Below are 25,813 nucleotides of genomic sequence, written 5' to 3' on the forward strand. Positions count from 1 at the left end.
TACGACCAAATTGGAAAAGAAACATGTGTTCACGGTTCAATTCAACCGTAAACACCCCCTTAATGGCCTAACTTTTAATTCAAGTCCAATAAGCCATTCGTAAACACCTTAGGCCCAAACTCTTTTCAACCATAAACACCTTCTATATATATATGGGTTTACGCTTTGATTAATTCATTTCACCCAATTTCAACCGTAAACACCTTCAAAACTCTCTTAAATTTGCTAGTGTGAACAGTGTCAAATTCTCTCAATCTTCAAGTGTTTACGTTCCCATTCCTTCAAATCTTCAAACAATCCACCAAGAACATTCATATGCACCTTCAAATCTTCATGTGGCCTTCAAATCTTCATAATTCCATATGATCCAACCGTAAACCCCCAAGCATCCAACCGTAAACCCATTTTTCCACCATAAACCCATATTTCCAACTTTCCAATTTAACCCCCCCCCCCACATATCTCCAATTTATTTGTAAGTCCCCTCACAATTAATTAATTATTTAACACATCAATTAAATTAATATTATTATTAATTTAAATGCGACGTCAAATATAATTATTTTAGGGCAACATTATTAGCGCATACGCATACCCGGGGAATCTTCGCTACAACTCGCTAACTCCAATTAACGCGCATTCAAGGTGAGTTCATACCCCTACGTTTTCAATATTTTTCAATGTTTTTAGGGGGGGGGGGAATACAAGTACAACACAATTAAATTTGTGTAAACATTCAAATGATTTCAAACGTCTTCAACGATTTCAACGGTTACAAACAATTTCAAATGACGATAAACTATTTTAAACAGTTGCAACCATCATTCTTACAATAATATGCTTTTATATATAAATATTGTTATTTAAATAAACACTAGTTCAATATTTTAATCCTTTGTAATATGCTGAGCAAAGGAAAACGTTTTAGAATAATCACATTTCCAATGGATCATTTTTATAAACTATAATAGGTATAGTTTATGGAACAATTACATTATCAATGCATGAAACATAGATACAATGCGAATAAACATATAAACTATAATTGGTATAGTTTATGGAACATGCGAACAAATAGTCGTTTAAATTCAAAGGATTAATTTTATTCTACACTTAATCATCAGTATAGCATTTTATGAGTGAGCATTCTTCGCGTACTTATCTAAGTACTAACAAAAGTCCTGAGATTATAACCAGAGTCTCCTGGAGGGAGAACGTGAGTTTGTGTATAGATCTATATGGGATTGACAATCCCGCACCCTGACTCTTAAGTATAGTCACCGGGGTGACAAAGTCATCTCGATTCCGACGCCTGAAGAACGTCGTTCAGGCAATTCAATGGTCAAGTATGGTTATAACAACTCATAAATTTGGTACTAAATTAAATGATTAATGTATGAGTGGTAAACAACTTCACTTAGTTTTATTATAAATAAAACTACAACAATGTAACAAACTATAACAAGGCATTTTTACAAACAACTGGTGTTACCAGAGAATTACAAATTACGAGTCTTTATCCATATACATATGCATTATACTATCTTGAGATACAAAAACACATTTACAGAAAATATAATATTTTCTGGGAAAAACACAGGAACATCTTTTACAATGAAACATCTTACAGATTTATACCTACAAACATACTTATGAACTCACCAACTTAAATGTTGATACACTTTCAAAATCACTTGTATTCTCAGGGGACCGTTAAGACAGGTACACCCACTGGATTTTGAGAAGACAGAGCTTTCGTAGTCACATCTTTATATTTTGCTACTTTTGATGTATATAAATATGAATCAAACAAATGTATTTACCTTTTATATACATTCAATGTAATGGTTGTGTTTACTTTGATTACCATGATACAATTGTTGTGATACTACACATGACGTCCTCCACCCCCGAACGTTTCCGCCGTTCCGGTTTGGGGGTGTGACACTAACGAATGCACCCACAGTATTCATGGATTTAATCAATCGGGTGTGCCAATCCTTCTTAGACAAATTCGTGATAGTATTCATAGACGATATACTTATCTACTCGCGAAGTAAGTGAGATCATAGCCAGCACGTGTCACACCCCCGAACCAGACGGCGAAAACGTCTGGGGGCTTGCGCGTGACTTCATCTTGTAATATCATCACAATTGTATATAATTGACACAAGACAACCCCATCATCATACATATCAAGATACAACTAGCATTGTTTACATCAATTACAATATCATAAATTACATGTTCAAAATATTTAATGTATGATGATAACAAAATATAACAAATTCCACCATTTCCTGCTGACCTTTCTTCTTAACGTTTCCCTAAGAATACAAGTTATTTTGAAAAACGTCAACATATATAATGTTAGTGAGTTCATAAGCATAATTGAATGAAAAGTTTTGAATTGTTTGTAAACACCAGAAAATCCGATATTTTCTGAAAATGGTTTGAACGTGATGTATCAAAATCAAGTATTAATGCATGTGTATTTTCTGTATTTGGAACGTATAAAAATGTAATCCAGAAAAAAACCCTATATTTTTTTGTAGTACGTAAAAGTTATTGTTTAACGGTTATTACCCCAGAAAATCCGATATTTTTTGTTTATAAAAGTGTTGTGGTCTCAACCCTAGGACCGAATGACAGTATATGTATGTTTTTGTATCCACAAGATTTTATAGTTATTGTATAAAATTATGTTGGAGAGGATTTCTAAGTGAGCCGTTTTAACCATACTTGATTTTTGACGAGTTCACCTGTCGTGGCGTTCTTAGGCGCCAGTTTGATTTACGGTAAGGTTTGTCACCCTAGACTGGCCTAGTCTAACTGTTGCAAACAGCTCAGGTATGGGGTGTCACCCCGTATAGATCTATACACAAACTCTCGCTCTCCCTCCTGGAGACTCTGATTATAACTACAGGCTACGATCATACACTCTAGAGGTGTCAACCGACAAGTCTCACTAGATCATTTATTGTTTTCACACGAGTATTGATTTACGCCATGTATAATGTTTTCGTATATATAGTTAAGATTTACAAAGCCCAGAAAATAGGTATATGAATGTATAAGGCCCAACAGACATGTAAGGGAGCAGCTATGGCCCACTAAGCATGTGATGTATAGACTGGGCCTATTAAGCATGTTAATGGGTCACAAAGGCCCAAATGAACATGTGATAAACACATTAGGCCCAACAAACATGTAAATGGGCCACAAAGGCCCAAATGGACATGTAATGGTGATGAATCCTAGAATCGAGTATAAAATGAATCAGAGTATAAAATCAAGTAAGAATGAGAAATTGAACACCGGATGTAAATATGATCTTGTTTCAGCTCTATTACGCTTTCGAATGTTTACAGAGTACAAAGACAGGTCTGTAAAAACTCTTATCTAACTCTAGTAAATATCCCTATTTATAGGGAACAGAAAGCGTACAAAAAATATACTAAGGCATAGACACTAAAGCTTCGAATAAAAGCGCCTTAGTAAAATAGATTACAAAACATTCGAAGAGTGCAAAATACATTTCGACTAATTACAACATTTTGACCCTTACAATCTCCCCCTTTGGAATCATAGTCGAACTTCTTAATTTGTAAGAAGCTGGATGGAATACAGCATCACTCTTCGAATTTCCGTGTACCAGGAAATAATCTTCTTTAGCTCTTTCTTATCTCTTTCATTGTTCTTCTTACAATGATTCATACGAACAATTAAGTTCGTATATTGAGACATTGAATATCTTTCCACTTCGCATGCCTGGAATAAGAAACATTTTGCTTTTCCAGCCTTGTCTTTTCCTGCGAAGACCATCCCAAAAGGCTTCAAGCAGATTTCACCATCAGCATACTTTTTCAATTCTGCTTGAGTCTTTGAAGGAGCCATTGGAGCTTTTATTTCCATACCTTTAGCTGTAGCTAACTCCACATCTATTAGAGCCAAGCACTCATAATAATTTTCGATGAAAATCTTGATGTGAGCAACCCCAAGCTTAAATTCATTAGGTTTAGTGTTTTGAAGATATGAAAACGATTTGTCTTTCAGAATCAATGCAACTTGTAAAAGATCATACAAGTTCATTAATGGAAAATCTGCAATTGTAAATTCGCAAATATTTCCATTTGCCCTGGCAACCACATACTTGAAATTTTGGACTGTGTTTTCAAACACCAGATCCTTTTTCATACTGATTACTTTCTTGATCTTTATCAAAGACCAAACTTCCTCAGGGGCTTTTGCAAGAACAACATGAAATCTAATTTTCATGTGTGTACCATCATCCTTTTCTTTGAAATTTCCTTCTGCTTTAAATTGAGGCATTATGAACATCATTTCATTTATTGGAAAGTCCAGCTGACTTGAATCGGTATTCGTAACCATATAACTTTGTTTTGGTTTCTTCTCAAACGAATACATATGATTAAAAGCTACCTTGGCCTCAATTGTTTCATAATTGTAGTGTTTGGACGGATCACCTTTGTCCATACCCTTCGGATCACTTGTACGCTGAGTCATTATGCTTTGAATCAACCTTAGCTTTTCAATTTCAGCTTCTGCTTCGACTTTCGTTTCTTCTTTCGATTTTTCCACCACTATTGTTTTCCCTTTATCTTTCAAAACGGAATCATCTTTCACCTCCTTTGTTTTCGAACCACTCCCACCAGTATCAGTAGATTTACCAATCACAATTCCTTTCGAAATTGGTCTTGTAATTGGCATAGTTGTTACAACAGTTGAAGTAACCGGCCCAGCAGATGCTATAACTGGCTTTGTTGTTGGGATCTTTGAAGAAAACAACTTTCCTACAACCTTCACATCATCACCACTAGCCTTCGAATCACCAGTTTCTCTTTCTCCCCCTTGCACCCCTGTGAAAACAGGTGGGCATTTGTTGTTGGAAGAAGGCTTGATATGCGAGAGAGAGGAGGAAGTTGCTTGTTGAGAATTGCTTCGAATTGTAGGAACTTTTGAGATAAAAATTTAGGAGTAATCAGGGAAGAAGAAACCGGTTGGACAGATAGTTCTTTTAATTCCTTTAGCAAAGTAATCACTTCCAAAAAGTTGGTACGTTCTATTTTTGAAAGTTGAGTAAGTTGAGGACTCAAACTTTCATACAATTTGACAAATTTTGTGACAGCGTCACAAATAATATCAATCTTCTGATTCAGAGATGCGTAGTCTTGTTGAACATTTGCAATCTCTTTTTGCATATCTTCGCAAAGCTCACGAATCTGCAAATTGACATCCTCCCTGACTTTCTTTACATCTTGAACAAAGAGAACATGCCTTTCCTTTGTTATATTCTTTAATTCTTTCATATCTCCGGCAAACTTCGAAGTTTGAGAATTGATTCGTAGTTCATTGTTTTGATCACTATGATCAACCTTCTCCAAAATTCGTGATTCGGAGTCTTTAATCATCCCAGATACTTTACTTACGACTCTGGCTTCGAACATTTTCAACAAAGTATCAACCTCTAAACTTGAAACAGACAAACCACCCCCCCAGATCAGCTTGAGATTGAATTATAGAATTCAACTTCTGATTCAAAATTTTAAATTGCTTCATTGTCATCAACATATGATCTGGAAATTCCTCTTCTTCTTCATGAAACTCTAATTCCTCAAACGTACCTCCAAAACCCTCATTATCAGTTACTGTCTCCATAAAAACAGTTTCTTGAACTGTTGAATTAGGTTTGGGTGTATCAGTGGATTGAGAAGAAAAAATAAAGGTAAAGGGTTGATTGATAATGTTTTTGAATGTAGGGGAATCAGTGGTTGAAGTAATTGGAATAATTGGTGGAGGTAAAGAAACAATATGTTCGAAGGCTATAGAAGTTGGATGACCTTGATCTTCTTTCTTCGAATCTCCTTCACCCATATTGACATTTGCATCCGCATCAGATACGTTTGCAGGGATGACTGAAGTTCGTACCTCCTCAGAAACTGATTTGGCAACCGAATCTTCGGGTGGTATGACTATTGTCTGCTCAGGATTTGAGCTTTCTGCATGAAGAGTTACTTCTGGTGTTTCAGAAATTCTTTCATCGTCATCTTCTGTAGACTCAGTAGAAAGCATAAGTTTTCGTGTCTTCTTCTTCTTCTTCTTTGACAGATGTTTAGCCATATCCTCAGCCCTTCGTTTCTTGGACAATGGAGAAACAGGTGCTGGCACTTCTCGAATTAAAACACCTTGATGAGTGACATGAGGTTTTCGGACCATTTTATGTGTTGGAGACTTGCTTTTATGTGTTGACTTCATTTTGATTCTTCGAAACATACCGATCTTCGAAGGAATGATCACTTGCTCTTGAGTATCTGCAACAACATGCTCAATCAATTGTGTCTCAGCAACATACACTTCAACTGTAAGAAGCTTCTTCTTTGGAGATTTTGAAGATTTCAACTCTGTGATTTTGTTTTCAAAAGAAGTAGTTTCATTCTTCTTTGACCGCTTGGATTTCTTGTCTTCCCTTTCCAATAGTATCCCAGTTTCGACAGTAGAATCAATAGTTTTCAAATATGCCACTAAGACAGAATTCGAAGGATCAACTCTTTTGAGCATTGCATCAGGAATACGAGCAACAGATGGAAAATCCTCAGCACTATCTGTGAGATCCTTCGGATAGTGGTACGATTGAAAAACTGCTTTTTCCTCATCATTGGGTACCAAAATCCCTTCCTTGTTGTAAAAATATTGCAAAATCAAGCTCCAGTATCGTGCACACGAAATACCATGAATAGAATTCGTGTGTTCTACACTCTTTTGGAATTCCTTCCACAATTGTGTAGAATAATCCACTTGAAGATCATAATATAGCCCAGCAACCATGTCATATACCTCCATTCTTCCTTTATCAAGACCAACTGTTCTCCCAGTTAAACATCTCAGAAAAATACCAAATAAGAAATTCCAGATACTTGGAAGACCAGATTTCTTAAAATCACTGATCTTGGATAGTTGAGGCTGATATCCCATTTCATTAAACATATGAACGATTTGAGGGAATGTGAAAGCAACATACGGAGGTGAATTCGGAATTTCAAGAATTTGGCAAAAGAGTTTCTTTGATAATCTGACCTTTTTGTCATTCACCAGATGGAAAGTAATGGTATCAGAAGCTTTGTTGTAAGTAGCGGTTGATCCTGCTTGAGAAAGCTATGACATTGGAACTGAGAACAAACTGAACATCGCCTTAGACAAAACAGAGCTCTTCAAGGCAATGATTAACATCTTCAATTCTTCCGGGTGTATAGAGACATCACCCTCCAAGTAATAGTTAGTTACTTGAATCTTCATAATTGGTAATGAAGAGACATCATCAGTGGTATGAGAAGGATCAACATCAACATGAACAGAAGTCGCCATTGTTAGGGTTTGAAAACTTTGAAGATCAGAGAATTTGGGAATTTTTCTTTTTGATCGCGTAAACTGATAATGAACCCTTGAATCCCTTTTTATATGTAACCCTGAAGTTTGAATTTGAAGCGGGATGTATATTGAATGATATCTGACGTGGCACCTTGAAAAACGGAACATTACTGCGTAAAAGTAGCCATGCGTCAAAAAGTAGTTGTCACATCACCTTGAAATCCGGACATAATACCATACGTCATTAAAAAACAGCCTGTATTGTTATCCCCAAGAAGACTGTAACCGTCAGAACCCTTCGTATGGAAGCAAGGCTCTTTCACTTTTGGGATGAAAAGCGAAGTCATATGCCAGATGTTTGAAATCATCAGCCTGAGTTGGTATTACTCAGAACCTCAAGGATTTCGTGAGTGCAGTGTTCCAAAGGATTTAGATGAGAAACAAAGATAAGAAAAATTTGGGATACTGTGATGTCAAAATATTAATTTGACACGAAAGCAGATAAAATCTCGAGCAAAGATTACTTCATTAATCATTAAGAGAAATGATCAACTGCTTCTGTAGTTTCCCGTGAAATACAATCGAATACTTGTAAATAAGTATCGAAGGGCTTCTTTTATAATGCTTCGTGGGTAGTTAAAAAAAAATTTCGTTACATATCATCCTAAACATAAGGTGATAAATTGTAACAGAAATTACTTGTTTGACCAGTGTAGTCAAAGACAAGTTTGTTTTGAAAAATTTTAAGTGACATTGAAGTTCGAATGAAACTCACATGAAAATCATATTCAAGAAAAACATTTGTGTTGGATCTTGTTGGGTAACAAACATCATGAGTTTCGAATGTTTGATCAAGACCACTCATACGAAATGAATATGATTTGGAGTTTCGAATTTTGGTACTGAACCAAAGGTTTCGTGAAAATCTGGAACATAGTTCCCCGTCAATTCCTTAAAAGTTTAGAAAATTGGGTTTCACTTTCATCACGGTCTCATGATGTCATATCATAAACACAGATTTTTGATATATCTAAGTCTCGATGGGTTTGATCAGAGACCTCTCGGACATATGTCTTCGTGTGTGATCGTGTAAGAACTTTATAGGTGAAAAAGATTGATGTAAGACACGAAAGGTACCTCTGTTATATTTGGACAAAACAGTAAACTCTTAACTCATTTTGAGAAGAGTCAGGTAGCTTAGAGACTAATGTGAGTATAAGCCTTATTGGGAAGAAATTTTCGTATGAATAATTTCATTAAGGCTTTCGTACACAAACATTGAGTCATTGGAGGCTTTGGACAACATGCAGCAGCATGCTTCTAGGGACAACATAACTAGTTCAAAATATTGAAAAATTTATCGATTCGTACGAAAAATATACCTGACCCTAGAACTGCAAGCATAATCCACTTTGTATCATCATGAATATCTGCAACAAAGTAATAAAAAGAAATAAGAAACAAAATATTTTTGTTGTTTTGATTTTTCGAAAATAGAGACAGAACAAAAACAAAACAAAATCTTTTTGGATTTTTAATTTTTCAAAAATTAAATGACAAAACAAAAACAAACGAAAATCTTTTTGGAATTTTCAAATTTTTCGAAAATTAAATGACAAAACAAAAACAAACGACAATCTTTTTGGATTTTTAAATTTTTGAAAATTAAATGACAAAAAAAAAACAAACGAAAATCTTTTTGGATTTTTAAATTTTTCGAAAATTAAATGACAAAACAAAAACAAACGAAAATCTTTTTGGATTTTTAAATTTTTCGAAAATTAAATGACAAAACAAAAACAAACGAAAATCTTTTTGGATTTTTAATTTTTCGAAAATTAAAACTAACTGTACTTGTTGCAAATACACGAAATTTTATAATCCCCTGATAAGTGACAAATTTACGAATTCGAAGGGGTTCGAAGCGTTGAATATGAACAGTAACCTCTGAACGTTGACTGTTATTGCTTTGTCTTTCATTCAGCGCCTCTGAATGATTCCTGATCAATTATCATTCTCCTTTTTCGCATGGAACAGAATTTCCATCTATCATTCCAAGTCCTTCTAAAATTTTCACAAAGGATTTTTCATCTGAAGGTTTCGTGAAAATATCAGCTAACTGATCAGTTGTTTTAACGAAATGTACTTCAATATTTCCATCCTCCACGTGATCCTTGATGAAATGATAACGAAGAGCTATATGTTTAGTCTTCGAATGCTGCATAGGATTATGACAAATTCTTATTGCACTTTGAGAATCACAATATAATGGAATCTTTTTCATATTGATTGCATAATCACTCAATTGACTTTGAATCCATATAATTTGTGATGTGCAAGCAGCAGCAGCTACATATTCTGCTTCAGCTGTTGAAATTGATACACATGTTTGCTTTTTCGACTGCCAGCTCACCAATTTGCCATCGAGAAATTGACATCCACCACTTGTGATTTTTCTATCAAGATTACAACCACCCAAGTCTACATCCGAATAAGCTTGTACAAAGAACCCAGTTTTCGAAGGATACCACAATCCTAACGAAATTGTTCCTTTAAGATAACGAAATATATTCTTCACAGCAGTGAGATGTGGTTCTCGTGGATTTGACTGATACCTAGCACAATTACACACAGAGAACATGATATCAGGCCTACTTGCAGTAAGATAAAGTAATGAACCAATCATGCTCCTGTAAAGAGTTAGGTCAACTGCAGGTTTATCTAACGAAGGTGTCAACTTTATGCCAGTTGCCATAGGAACTCGTAACTTTGTGTTATTCGTCAATCCAAACTTCTCTAGCAGATTCTTCGTATATTTTTCTTGATTAATAAAAATTTCTTCTCTGCTTTGACGAATATTTAGTCCAAGAAAATTATTGATTTTTCCCATCATGCTCATTCGAACTTACTTTTCATCAGATCTTCGAATTCTCTAGATAAGGCAGGGCCAGTTGAGCCAAAAATAATATCATCAACATAAATTTGAACAAGCATTAGATGATTCCCAACTTTCTTTCGAAATAATGTGGGGTCAACAGATCCTTGTTTAAATTTAGATTGTTTCAAAAATGAAGAGTTGCATACCATGCTCGTGGTGCTTGTTTTAAACCATAAACTGCCTTATCTAAAATGTAAACATGATCAGGATATTCTTCTTTAATAAAACCTGGGGGTTGTTCCACGTAAACTGCTTCTTCAAGCTTTCCATTTAAAAATGCACACTTCACGTCCATTTGATAAACATCAAAGTCTTTGTGAGCTGCATAAGCTAGAAATATACGAACAGCCTCGAGTCTTGCGACAGGGGAAAAAGTTTCTTCATAGTCGATTCCTTCTTGTTGTGAATATCCTTTAACAACAAGTCTGGCTTTGTTTCGAACGATATTTCCATCTTTGTCGGCTTTGTTTTTGAAAATCCATTTTAACCCGACAATCGAAACATTTTCAGGTTTAGGAATTAATCTCCAAACCTTGTTTCGTTCAAATTCAGACAATTCAGATTGCATTGCAACAACCCAATCTGAGTGTTCCATTGCAACCTTAACTGTTTTTGGTTCAATTTTAGAGATGAAAACATTGAACATGCAAAATTCTTGATGAGTATTCAATACCTCATTCTTTGCACGAATTTGAGCTCTTGTTAAAACACCCTCTTGTGGATTTCCAATTATTTGATTTTTCGGATGATCTCTTGTCCACTTTTCCATTAGCGGATAAGCTCGATAAAATTCCAAAGGTGCATCTTCGTATAAATCATCATTCTCTGAACCTGCAATCGAACAAACATCATCAAAATAATTATTATTCTCAATGTTTTCTAAATGCTCCCCCTCAACATTATGCTCCCCCTCAACATCAGCATTCAATCTCTCATTCTCCCCTCGAAAGAATGCTCCCCCTCAACTAGAGTGTTCGAATCCAAGTGCTCCCCCTCCACTAGATTATGTTGCATACTTTCGCCTTTCTCTTGAGAAGTTGATGTTGAATCATCATTAAACTTTGTTAATTCAGAGAGATGGTTATCATTTGCATTAATTTCAGCATCAACAGCATGATCTGAAATACCAAAAATTAAATCATAATCAATATCTAAGGTTTGTGAAGATTCAGATTCATCTTGTATTTCTTTTAGAATAGGATAATTTTCACACTGCGATTCAGTTTGTTTAATATAGTAATCATCAAATGTAAGATTAAAATTTTCTTCAACTTTTCGTGTTCTTTTGTTCAACACACGATATGCGACTGAATTATGCGAATATCCCAAGAAAATCCCTTAATCTGCTTTAGCTTGAAATTTTGTAAGATTATCCTTGATATTCATAATAAAGCACCTGCATCCGAAAACATGGAAAAAATTAACGTTAGGTTTTCGATTGTTGAGAATTTCATATGGAGTGATGTTAAAACGACGATGAATGAAAGATCTGTTTTGAGTAAAACATGCGGTGGATACTGCTTCAGCCCAAAGGTATTGTGGAAGATTCGCATATGCCAGCATAGTCCTTGCCGCTTCGCATAGAGACCTATTTCTTCGTTCAACAACACCATTTTGTTGTGGTGTGTATGGAGATGAAAAATTATGCGAAATCCCTTTGTCCACCAAAAATGAATCAAGAACATTGTTCTTAAATTCAGTTCCATGATCACTCTTAATTTTTCGAACAATCTTCTTCAATGTTGTTTCCATCTTTTTGATAAAGTCAATCATGATTTGTGCAACTTCGGATTTAAGCCTGAGAAAATAAACCCACGTAAATCAGGAAAAGTCATCAACAATGACTAATATGTACCGTTTCTTGTTGATTGTTGAAACTGTTGATGGACCACACAAATCAATATGTAAGAGCTCCAGAGGTGCGACAATTTTCGAATCTATCGCAATTGGATGACCTTGTTTATGTTGCTTTCCAACTTCACAAGCTGCACATAAAGAATCATTATCAAATTTAAGTACAGGTAAACCTCTTACCAGATCTTGTACCACAAGTTTATTGATGTTTCGAAAGTTGAGATGAGAAAGTATTCGATGCCAAAGCCAACTTAAGTCTGAAGTTGCTTTCGAAAGAAGACATATAGCATGTTTCCCTACTATCGGATTGATGTCCAAAGTGAACATGTCACCTTCCCTTTTGGATTTAAGTAAAACTTCTTTAGTGTTAACATTCGAAATAACACTTCCTTCTTCATTAAAAAGAACTTGACTGCCCACAACAAGTTGGGAAACACTTATCAAGTTATGTTGAAGACCTTCAACATACGCAACACGATTCACTGTGAATTGTTCGTTCATGATATTCCCATATCCTTTGACTTGACATTTTTGATTGTTCCCAACTTCACAACTCCGGCATTCTTTAGGCTTTGAAAATCACGTAAATTCTCCTTCTTCCCAGTCATGTGACGAGAGCAACCACTATCAATGTACCATTTATTATCATATTGCTCGTCACATAGTACCTACAATCAGTGGAAAAATTTAGGTACCCAAGGCTTTTTGGGTCCTTGGAAATTAGATTTCAATTTCGAATGTAATGAAGCACTTTTAACCCAATCACAAACTTTGGTTTGGAGACTATCAATTAAGTTCACATCTTCATTTAAAGGAACCGAAACATAAGATTTTGATGGTTTCGAATGTTCACTAACATTACCCTTCGTATTCTGTGTTTCTGAATGAACATTCTTTGTTTTGATTACTGGTTTCCATGCTTTGACGGATATGTTCGAATCCTTAGAAGATAAACTTCCATTTGATGAAGTATTTACATAATTTTCATAGGCTTCGTGAATTTGCTCCTTTGAAAATGTATTCGACTCATACATTTTTCCTTTGCCTTTAAGCCAATGATCAATGTTCTTCCTTGAAGTTATCCCTTTTTCATGTGAAATTTTCATAGTTTCTTTCTTTGTATGATTAGGAAAATTTGGCTTTTGAGGAACAAAATCAACTTTTGGATTGGTTAGAAAAGATTGACGATAAGATGTATCAACAGTGGATTTAAAATATTGACGTTGAAAGAATTTTTGATTTGGATTTGATGTATTTGGAATATTAGTTTCTGAAACTTTCGAAAACTTTGGTTGTTTATTCATTTCAGACCTTGATATTTTAGCTTTGAAAACATTTTTGGATGATTGTGATTCAGACATCTTTTGAGACTCAATAATATGCCAAAATATTTTCTTTCTAGCTTGTCATTTTGAAATGTTATTTTCCTTCGAAAATTTGTCAATTTGATCTTTGAATTCCTTGGAGTTTAGTTTGACAACTTTTTCATTTTCCTTTACAACTTGTTTTGAATTTTCTTTTTCAATTTTTGATTTTTCAACCCATTTTCTTTGTGGTTTTTGACCATGAAAAACATACGAATTCTTTGTTAGGTTGTTTTCAACTATGCTTTGATTTGCAAAGAAACCTTCATCAGTTGTTTTCAAATTATCTTCTTCAACTAACTTATTTAATTCTGGTTTGATATTCTCAACATTTCCAGTAGTTACGAATACTTGATTTGGAAAAATAACATCATATGTACACTTGAAATTTGGATAAACCACAGTATTCATTTCAAGATAATGATCACCTTTTTCATTCATTACTTTTTCGAACTTTTGTGTATCACCATACACTTGATCAACCACTATTCGAGGAATTTCTTCTTCCTTCGAAGATTTCTTTTCCTTCGAAATTTTCTCTTCTTTTTCATCATCGCTATCATCAGTTTGACTGTCTCTGAGATCCACGAAGTCCATATACAAACTTTCGAAGTTGAGGGTATATCAGTTTCTTTCTTAACCATCAAATCCTTAACTTTTTCTTTCCCTTTAAATGTTGATGCAACATTAACAACAGACAACTGGGAACAATCAACATCCTCAAGATCACTAATTTCACTAATATTGTAAGAATTATCTTCAATATCAGCAAAATTAGATTGAGAATCAGATGTTGAATTCTCAGTCTTTTTCAAAATTTGAATTTGTTCAGATTTAGCCAAAGTATCATTCACTATGTTAACTAATTCATTCGCATCAAGACATTCATCAATTTTGACAATTCCATATTTATATCTATCATCAGGAACTTTGTCAAAATCAGCTATTATTTTCTCACAATCATATGAAATATTATCTACCTTAGCTCTTTCGTATGCTAGAAAAGCTAGTAATTTTCTATGTTGTTCTTTACTTATTTCACATGAATGATGTAAATCAGTTAATTTGCCATAAAGTCTCTTAGCAGAATTACAGTATATATTTCTTTGTGCTAGCAAAAGTTTGACTTCATTTGATAAAGTATCCCTATCACACATAATATTTGTTATCTGTAATTCCAAACAATCAATTTTACTTATTTTCATGTCTAATCGCTTTTTGGTCTCTAATAACTCCATGGATAACTTGTTGGCTTCATTGCTAGCAGACACAACAATTGAATCAAAATAAGTAACTGTCTCATCAAAAGAAATTAGTTCAGAGTCATAAGCATGTGTAGGAATATTAAAAGATTCGAGAATATTACGTACCTTTGTTGTCATTGGAGATTTGCCTGCTGTCTTAGATACGAAGCATCTTCCTTTCACTTCGAATTCCTCTTCATCTGAGTCCTCCTCCATCTTCGCATACATTGTTCCATGTGTTGGATTCCTCATTTCTTCATCGTCTGATCCGGATGACCAGATTTGATAAGTTCCATCCTCCTCCTGTTCACCCCTTGCGACTAGTGATAAATTCTTAGCTTTCGCACGAACCTCCTCAAGCCTCTCTGCATAATAAGCCTCATCGTTTACTTTATTCTTTCTCTCATCCTTCTTCCGAAGCATACAATCATTCGCAAGATGATTGGCTCCATTGCAATAATGACAATCAATACCAGCATCACCTTTCAGCTTCTTCTCACTCTTTCCTTCAGACATTTTCGAATCTTTTTTCTCAACCTTCTTTTTCTCCTCAACAACAGTTTTACTCACATCACTTCCTTTTGCCTCAGCAAGCTTAGCCTTCGAATTGAACGGCTTTTTGAAAAACTTCTTAACACGATTATTCGAGTAAAATGCTATTGCCTCATCATCCGAATTCATGATGAATCCCTCTTCTTCCTCTGAATCACCATTTTCATCTTCTTTCTCAGATATCTTTGACACAAGTGCCAGTGGACCTCCCAAATTCAGCTTCATTTCCTCAGCAATTTCATTTACCTTAGTTTCGTGTGTCTTCAACTGATTGTATAAATCATTGACAGTTGATATATCAAAACTTTGCTGATTCTTCACCATCATACTCACGCTTCTCCATTCTTTTCGAAGACCCATCACAAAGATAAGATTGAACTCCATTGAAGTCCTGGTAATTCCATAGCGATTGCAACGATAGATTAACTCGTTCAGACGATCATAGTAAACTTCAATTGTTTCTCCTTCTTTTTGCTTGAAATCTTTTAGCTCGACCAAACACTGTTTGACTGAATTGATTTTCGTATTCTCACTTCCTTGAAACTTATCTTTCAGATTGTTCTAGACTTCCTTAGCAGTTGTACAACTCCTTACATAATTGTACACAACTGGAGGTAAAGCACCTCGCAGTTCCCTCATACATCTCTTCTCCAGTTTCTTCAGACGATCAGTTTGATTATCAACACCAGAACTTGTAGAAGATGATCCAATTGCTTGAACATTCACTGGAACATTGACATTTCCAGTGATACATGACCATAATTCTTCATCAAGACCATTCAGATAATCCTGCATACGATCAGCCCACTGATCATAATATTCAGGGATTAACATTGGAATTTTGGTTGATGATCCTAACAAATGAGAAAACGAGGTCATCGAATTGAGATTGAAGCTCGTCATTGTTGTACGGAAGATGATTTTGAAAATTTTTAAGAAGATTTGGAAATTTGAAAACAAACTGGTTGAATCAAATTAGAATTACAAGAAGAACACTCGATTCAACAATTAAAATGCAGAATCAAATCACAAACTAAAATCTAGACAAATTTTTCACTATCAAAAAGTGCGGAAACTTTTGAACCAAAAATTTGGTTCAAAAACTTTTTGAATAGATGAAAATCAGATCACAGATGTGATTCCTGCTCTGATACCAATTGATGAATCATAGAATCGAGTATAAAATGAATCAGAGTATAAAATCAAGTAAGAATGAGAAATTGAACACCGGATGTAAATATGATCTTGTTTCAGCTCTATTACGCTTTCGAATGTTTACAGAGTACAATGACAGGTCCGTAAAAACTCTTATCTAACTCTAGTAAATATCCCTATTTATAGGGAACAGAAAGCGTACAAAAAATATACTAAGGCATAGACACTAAAGCTTCGAATAAAAGCACCTTAGTAAAATAGATTACAAAACATTCGAAGAGTGCAAAATACATTTCGACTAATTACAACATTTTGACCCTTACAAATGGATATATTAGGCCCAATATCACGAAATTTACATTTATGGCCCAAATATATATTAAATATTATTTTTGGCCCATTTTTATAGAAATTGACATTTTTGACCCAAAATATATATAACATATTATTTTCGGCTTATTGTTGTAAGGATTTACATTTTTAGCCCATTTTTAAATAAAATGACACTTTTCGACTCAAGTTTTATAAAAATGACATTTTCGGCCCATGATTATGAAAATTTACATTTTTATCTCACTTTTCATAGAAATTACATTTTTGGCCCAAGTTTTGTAAAAATTTCATTTTTAACCCATGAAACCGTAGGTTTACATTTTGGACTCAAACTTGGGTTAAATGACGATTTACTCCATAAAAATCGAGATTTTTACATTTTAGGCCCAATAAAACCGAAAAGCCCATTTTTATGGCCCAATATTAAAAAAAAATGCATTTTTGGCCCTTTTACTCCCATGAATTTCATAGAAACTCATTTTTGTAAAAAAGTGACTCTCTTAGTCCTTGTAAAACTGAAAGTGTCATAAAACCCTCATCTTTTTGTTTATTTGTCAAAAATGGCCATATTTCAAGGTTTTGTTTCATTTTTCCAACAATCATCAGATATGTACACTTTCATTTCCATGTTATAGTGTGTAAAGTGTTATATTTTGAAAATTTCACATTCTTTTGTTATATATTTCAAGATCTATCATATTTCATCACATAATCACAACATAAACCAAGAAATCACACATAACATGCACTAATACATAGATCTACACATATATACTTGTATTCTCCCCCAAAACAAAGTAAAACTGAAAACAAGGGGGTATAAATTCACCTTAAGGTTTGGATTCAGTTTTTGATGAAGATGTGAGAAGATATCGGCCCTAGGAAGCTTTTTGAGAATGATTTTCGAACTTAGATGGTCCTAGGAAGCAAGAACACGAAATGAACCATGTAAGGGGGTGTTCTTGGATTAAAAATGGAGATCAATGACATATGTATGATGGAAACTTACCAAGTGGGTGATACTTGTTGAAGAACTCTTGGGATCACACACCAAAGTCACGAAAATAGCAAGGAAAAATGAGAGGGTTCCTTCTTAAGTTTGAGAGGAAATTATGAGAGCTTGGATGAAATTTTAAAGTGAGTTGTGGAGAGAGGAGGGCCTCTCGGCCGATAATAAGAGAAGAGAGAGAGAGATGGTGAGGTGATGTTTGCATGGAAGACCACCATGCAAACATGAGGTGTCTTATGCACAAAATTCCTTATTTTCCTTTTTTTGTCTAATAAGCATAATGGGCCGAGAATTGGGCTTAAGAGAGATCAGGATGAAATGATTTGGGCCCATTTTTGGTCTTGTTTGAATTTCTGAAGCCCAAAAATTATTTTTCGGCCCATTGGGCCCTTATGAGGGTTCACGGCCCAATGAAGCCCAATTAAAATGGTTCACGGCCCATTAGAAATAAGAAGGTTCATTCTAGGCCCACATGGCTCATAATGCTAAAATCTTAGGAATGTGGGTCAACTTAGGGCCCAATTAAGGTTCCTCGGCCCAAGATAGTCAAGGTGAAGGTTTATTGGTCCATTAGACCCAAGAAGAGAATGCTAGCTCATATTAAACTGGAACCGGGATTTCTAGGGTTTCCAACCCTTAATTGAACATATGAGATGTATTTGAATGAGCATAGAGTATGATATTCATTTAGATTACAGGTTATTACACTAGATGAATGTTTACATGAGAATAGAATTTCCTAGCTAAAATGCTAGTTGTGACATCATCCCCCCGTTAGAGGGATTTTCGTCCTAAAATTCTTTCGAAAGATAGGTTCATGAATGAGAGAATAGGTGAGGGTACTTTTGCTTAATCTGGTCTTCGCGTTCCCATGTGAATTCCAGTCAACGCTTAGCGTTCCATCGAACCTTCACAATCGGAATGCGGCTCTGCTTCGTACGCTTCACTTCCCTATCCAATATCTCGGCTGATTCTTCGACGAACAGGAGATTCTCGTTTATCTCGATATCTTCGAAAGGAATGACAAGAGTTTCATCTGACAAACACTTTTTCAAGTTCGAGACGTGGAACACGGGGTGTATATTGCTGAGCTCCGAAGGTAGCTGCAGCTTATAGGCTACCGGACCAATTCGGGCAAGAATCTCGAACAGTCCGATGTACCGCGGGTTCAGTTTTCCCCGTTTCCCGAAGCGGATCATTCCTTTCCAGGGAGAGACTTTCAATAGTACCCGGTCTCCGATTTGGAATTCGAGAGGCTTCCGTCGTTTGTCAGCATAGCTCTTATGTCGATCTCACGACGCTTGAAGTCGGGCTTTGATTTGGATTATCTTTTTGGTCGTTTCCCGAATGATCTCTAGCCTTGTGAGAGTGCTGTCTGGTGATTGTCCTTTTGCTAGTTGGGTGTCACCCACCTCAGCCCAACATAGAGGCGATCTGCATTTACGACCATAAAAAGCCTCAAAAGGAGCAACCTTGATGCTCGTGTGATAACTGTTGTTGTATGAGAATTCAACCAAGGACAAGTGGGTATCCCATGACTTGCCGAAGTCAATCACACAGGCTCGTAGCATGTCCTCGAGTGTTTGTATGGTTTGTTCACTTTGGCCATCGGTTTGAGGGTGATAAGCAGTGCTCATGTCCAATTGCGTTCCCATTGCCTTCTGAAGTGACTGTCAAAACCGTGAGGTAAACCTACTATCTCGATCTGAGATAATAGACACCGGCACTCCATGAAGTCTTACGATCTCCTTGATGTAGATTCGCGTAAGCTTTTCCATCTTGTAAGATTCTTTTATTGGCAGGAAATGAGCGGATTTTGTTAACCTATCAACGATTACCCAGATAGCATCCAACCCGTCTGCTGTCTTTGGTAATTTGGTCACGAAGTCCATAGTAATCCTTTCCTATTTCCACTCGGGTATCGCTGGCTGTTGCAATAGTCCCGAGGGCTTTTGGTATTCCACTTTCACCTTGGCACAAGTGAGACAGTTGCCCACGTAAGTGGCGATCTCTGCCTTCATATTTGGCTACCAATAATGTTGCTTTATGTCCTGGTACATCTTATCTGAACCCGGATGGATGGAATATCGCATCTTGTGGGATTCATTCATGACCATTCCTTTGAATCCCCCAAGTTTAGGGACCCCGATTCTGTTCATGAAATAGTAAGCTCCGTCCTCCTTGACTTCAAAGTTGTTGTCCATCCCACGCAAAGTTTCATTTGCGACGTTCTCCGGCTTCACCACATTAGTTTGGGCTTCCTTGATTTGTGACGTTAGGTGGGATTGGATTGTTATTGTTAAGGTCTTCACCCGGCGACCCGAGTATTCTTTTTTGCTCAAGGCATCGGCTACCACGTTATCCTTACCTGGATGGTACTTGATCTCGCACTCGTAATCATTTAGCAGCTCAACCCATCTTCGCTGCCTCATGTTTAATTCCTTATGATTCAGAATATGCTGGAGGCTTTTGTGGTCGGTGAAAATGGTGCACTTTGTACCGTAGAGGTAGTGCCTCCAAATCTTTAGGGCGAAGACCACCGCTCCCAGCTCGAGATCATGAGTGGTGTAATTTACTTCGTGTGTCTTTATCTGCCTGGATGCGTAGGCTATCACCTTCCCATGCTGCATGAGGACACAACCCAACCCTTGATTCGAAGCACCACAGTAGACTACGAAATCTTCGGTTCCCTATGGTAAGGATAGCACGGGTGCACTACAAAGGGCTCGATTTAGGGTTTGGAAGGCGGTTTCTTGCTTTTCTGTCCAGTTGAAAGGCACACCCTTTTGTGTCAACATGGTAAGGGGTTTGGCTATCGTAGAGAAATTCTGGATAAACCTCCGGTAGTAGCCTGTGAGACCCAAGAATTGACGGATTTCTGTTGGGGTTCTCGGGATAGCCCAGCCTTCAATGGCCTTTATCTTGGAAGGATCTACGTGAATCCCTTCCTTGCTGACTACATGACCCAAAAAGTTTACATCGCGGATCCAGAATTCACATTTGGAAAGTTTCGCATAAAGTTTCTTAGTTCTTAGGGTTTCTAAGATTTGACGGAGATGTTGACCATGCTCTTCTTTGCTTCGAGAGTAGATAAGAATATCGTCGATGAAGACAATCACGAATTTATCAAGGAATGGGCGACAGATTCGATTCATGAGGTCCATAAATGCAGTGGGGGCATTTGTTAGACCGAAGGGCATCACAACAAATTCGTAATGACCGTATCGTGTTCGAAAAGCAGTTTTGGGAATATCCTCTTCCCGAACTCGAAGTTGATGATAACCGGATCTCAGATCTATTTTTGAGAAATAACTAGCTCCTTGAAGCTGGTTATATAGATCTTCGATTCGTGGAAGTGGGTACCGATTTTTTATGGTGAGTTTGTTTAATTCTCTATAATCGATGCACATCCTGAAGGATCCGTCCTTTTTCTTGACAAACAAGACCGGAGCTCGCCAGGGTGAAAAGCTTGGTCGGATGAATCCTTTGCTCAGCAGCTCGCTTAGTTGGATGGATAACTCCTGCATTTCGGCGGGAGCTAACCTTTAGGGTGATTTGGCAATTGGTCTGGCTCCTGGTATTAGGTCGATTTGGAATTCGACCTGTCTTTCTCGGGGTATTCCTAGAAGATCTTCTGGAAATACATCCGGGAAGTCACATGCCACTGGAATGTCTTGAATGTTTAATTCTTCTTTGGTCTTATCCACCACATGAGCGAGGAATGCGTAGTTCTTCTTGTGTCGACACTTTTGTGCCTTGATGCACGAGATAAGGCGAAAGTTGGCGCCAGGTTTATCGCCATAGATTATTAAGGTTTCGTGATTGGGGAGATGAAGGCGAACGACCTTCGCGCAACACATAATATCAGCATGGTGGGAGCTCAACCAATCCATGTCGATTATCACATCAAAACTCCTAATATATACTGACATCAAGTCTATTTGAAAGGAGTGATTGTTTAGTGTTAATGTGCACCCTACATAGATATCTTTGGTTGTTTCAGTTTTCCCATTAGCCATTTCCACCGTGAAGGCTTCGTTGAGCTTCTGGAGTTGTTGATTTAGTAAGTGTTTGAATTTATTACTAACGAAACTTTGCTCCGCCCCATTATCAAATAAGATGCATGCGTACGAGTTGTTAAGTAGGAACGTACCAGTAACAACTGCTGGGTCCTGCACTGCTTCACCTTGACCCATTGTCAACACTCTTCCTGCTGTTCCTGCCCCCTGATTGTTTGCTTTGGGCCAGTTGCGCCAGAAATGGCCGGTTTCTCCACACCCATAGCAGGTGTAACTGGCCCCAGCATTGTTGTTGTTGTTGTTGTTGCAGTTGTTGTTGTTGCGGCTGTTGTTGTTGTTGTTGTTGTGGTTGTCGTTGTTGTTGTTGTTGTTGTTGTTGTTGTTGTTGTTGTTGTTGTTGTGGTTTGACTGTTGGTTTTGTTGCGGATATGTTCTGCAGTACCTTGCAGTGTGACCCTTTCGGTTGCAGCTTGTGCAGTGCATCTCTCTACATTCTACCTGATAGTGAAAATTGCATTTGCTGCACTTAGGTAGGGTCCCTGAGTATTGCTTGGGTTTATTTGGTGTGGATGAGGCTGGAGCATGTGGTGTTGTGGTAGCTTGAGTAGTAGCATGGACAGTCACAGTTTTTTGTTTCTTTGATGATTCAGAATTTTGTTTTCCCTTCCGCTTGTTGTTTTCCCCCTTCTTGTTCTCACCTTCTTTCTTAACTTCCGCTTCTCCTGCTTTGGCACCCTTTTTGTTGCCATGATCGTACAATTTCTTGGCCAACCTCTTTGCACTATCATACGTCTCAGGGTTTGCCGCAATTACATTCCCTTGGATTGGCGCGGTCAATCCCCAGATAAACCTCTCGATCTTCTTCTCTTCAGATGTGATCATTCCGGGACACAAGAGAGACAGCTCACTTAACCTTGATATGTATGCATCGATGTCGGTGTTTTGAACCGTGAGGTTCCACAGCTCTTGTTCCATCTTCTGAATTTCGCTCCTTGGACAGTATTCAGCCAGCAACATTTCCTTAAGGTCTTCCCATGGCATCGCGTTCGCCACCGAGAGTGTCATGGCCTCTACGTGACCATTCCACCCGGAGAGAGCTTGATCAATGAATGTGCAGGCCGCAAACTTGACCTTGCACCCCTCCGGACATCCACAGATTTCAAACACTGATTCCACCTTCTCAGTCCATCGTTTCAGGGCTATTACGCCTCCTATTCCATTGAAGGTTCGAGGTTGGGAGTTGGTGAAGTCCTTGTAGGTGCAGGTTCTTGTGGTTCCGTGGTTTGTGCCTTGATTTGTGCTTTTGGTTCCCTGTCCGTTGCCTTCTCCGTTGTTTCCGTTGTGAATCTGTGCAAGTGTTGCACTGACCGCAGCGGACACTGCTGCTTGGAATGCAACTGAGTTTATTTCTGGTGGAGTCGGTGTTGTGTTGTTTCCACGGTTGAGTCTTTGAGGCATCTTTCTATCAAAGAACGGAAATATGTTGAGTACATATCGCATTCCGAGTTTAAAATTTCACAGACTCGGCGAATCGATTTGTGCATCTAAGTGACTCCATGTATTAACATAAAACAAGGAAATAAAACAAATAGCAGATAACAACATCACGATAAAACATAGAGCATTTCCATTAATAATAATTGTTTTTAATACATGAAACTTTGCCGAAAGGCATACAGTACATGGGGAAACACATGATCCGACAGCATGACGACTCTATGAGTAGTGTAATCACTTAAACATATGGTCGATAGTACATAGAGTAATACATATAAGGAAATCATAATGATGGTAGATGAACAGGTACTAGTCGCGACGGGGTGGGGCTGGTGGTGCTGACGATGAGGTGGATGTCCCTTGAAGTCTAGCGAAGTGGTGCTCGACGTCCCGAAGCTGGGCTTCCAAAACTGCCTGACGCATCTGGTAGTCCCTGACTACTTCATGCGTCATCCTCTCTGTGCGTTCCATTGCGGCTATCATGGCCACCATCTGGCCAGCGGTCCCCTGCGCCTGTTCACCGATGTCGCGTATCCTCCTCACTATCACAGGCAAGGCTCGGTCGGCGGGTCCACCGTGACTCAGGTCGTAGTAGTCCTGGTTCATACCAAATGGGGGTCGCACCCCTTGCTGGCGGCTCCATATCCAGATGTCGTATGCCCATCGGGGCATAGGTCCATTGAGGCCCATCCGGTATGGGGGCACCCTGGCCATGTATGGAGGATCGATGACTTCGGACCCCGTGTCCGAGTCATCTGTGTCGCTACCCTCTGCCTCCTCCTCGTCCGAGTCGGCTACCGGTTTTGCCGGTCCTTCCACGGGCTCCTCTTCTGATTCTTCCTCGGGTTCTTCCTCGGGTTCTAACCATCCACCATTTCCATGATTGGGGAAATAGGGATCTCTAGGATGATGAAATCCGGCCATAGAGTCGGCACGAGGGGTGTAAGACGTTGTAAGAAAATGTATGCATATAGTATTTCCAAAATACTCCTATAGTATTTTAATTATTTGTGTTTGATTTCCTGAGAAGTTTTGGATACGAGGTAAACTTCTAGGTCAATTTCCCGCCATGATTACCCCCAAACACATGTTGGTCACATATTGAATAAATATAGTTGATCAAGCTATATTTATCCCCAATATGACTGCATAACTGGCCGGGTTTAATCACAATGTTCCATTTCCTCCAGAGACTTTTAGTGTTATAGTTTTAATGTATACATAGGTATGCATTTTATTCAGAGTGTTTTAGTCCCATTGTATTTATAGTTGCATATCAAGTATGATTAGATATGTCAGTTCACTATAAACAATGCTCTGATACCAATCTGTCACACCGCCGAACCAGACGGCAGAAACGTCTAGGGGCTTGCGCGTGACTTCATCTTGTAATATCATCACAATTGTATATAATTGAAACAAGACAACCCCATCATCATACATATCAAGATACAACTAGCATTGTTTACATCCAGTACAATATCATAAATTACAATGTTCAAAATATTTAATGTATGATGATAACAAAATATAACAAATTCCACCATTTCCTGCTGACCTTTCTTCTTAACGTTTCCCTGAGAATACAAGTTATTTTGAAAAACGTCAACATATATAATGTTGGTGAATTCATAAGCATATTTGAATGAAAAGTTTTGAATTGTTTGTAAACACCTGAAAATCCGATATTTTCTGAAAATGGTTTGAAGGTTATGTATCAAAATCAAGTATTAATGCATGTGTATTTTCTGTATTTGGAACGTATAAAAATGTAATCCAGATAAAAACCTTGTATTTTTTATAGTACATAAAAGATATTGTTGAACGGTATTACCCAGAAAATCCGATATTTTCTGTTTATAAAAGTGTTGTGGTCTCAACCCTAAGACCGAATGACAGTATATTTATGTTTTTGTATCCACAAGATTTTATAGGTATTCTATAAAATTATGTTGGAGAGGATTTCTAAGTGAGCCGTTTTAACCATACTTGATTTTTGACGAGTTCCCCTGTCGTGGCGTTCTTAGGCGCCGGTTTGATTTACGGTAAGGTTTGTCACCCTAGACTGGCCTAGTCTACCTGTAGCGAACAGCTTAAGTGTGGGGTATCACCCCGTATAGATCTATACACAAACTCTCGCTCTCCCTCCAGGAGACTCTGGTTATAACTACAGGCTACGATCATACACTCTAGAGGTGTCAACCGACAAGTCTCACTAGATCATTTATTGTTTTCACACGAGTATTGATTTACGCCATGTATAATGTTTTCGTATATATAGTTAAGATTTGCAAAGCCCAGAAAATAGGTATATGAATGTATAAGGCCCAACAGACATGTAAGGGAGCAGCTATGGCCCACTAAGCATGTGATGTATAGACAGGGCCCATTAAGCATGTTAATGGGCCACAAAGGCCCAAATTAACATGTGATAAACACATTAGGCCCAACAAACATGTAGA

The sequence above is a fragment of the Lactuca virosa genome, chromosome 7, assembly GCF_052849685.1.
Source record: "Lactuca virosa cultivar CGN04683 chromosome 7, Lactuca_virosa_CGN04683_v6, whole genome shotgun sequence".
Classification (NCBI taxonomy): domain Eukaryota; kingdom Viridiplantae; phylum Streptophyta; class Magnoliopsida; order Asterales; family Asteraceae; genus Lactuca; species Lactuca virosa.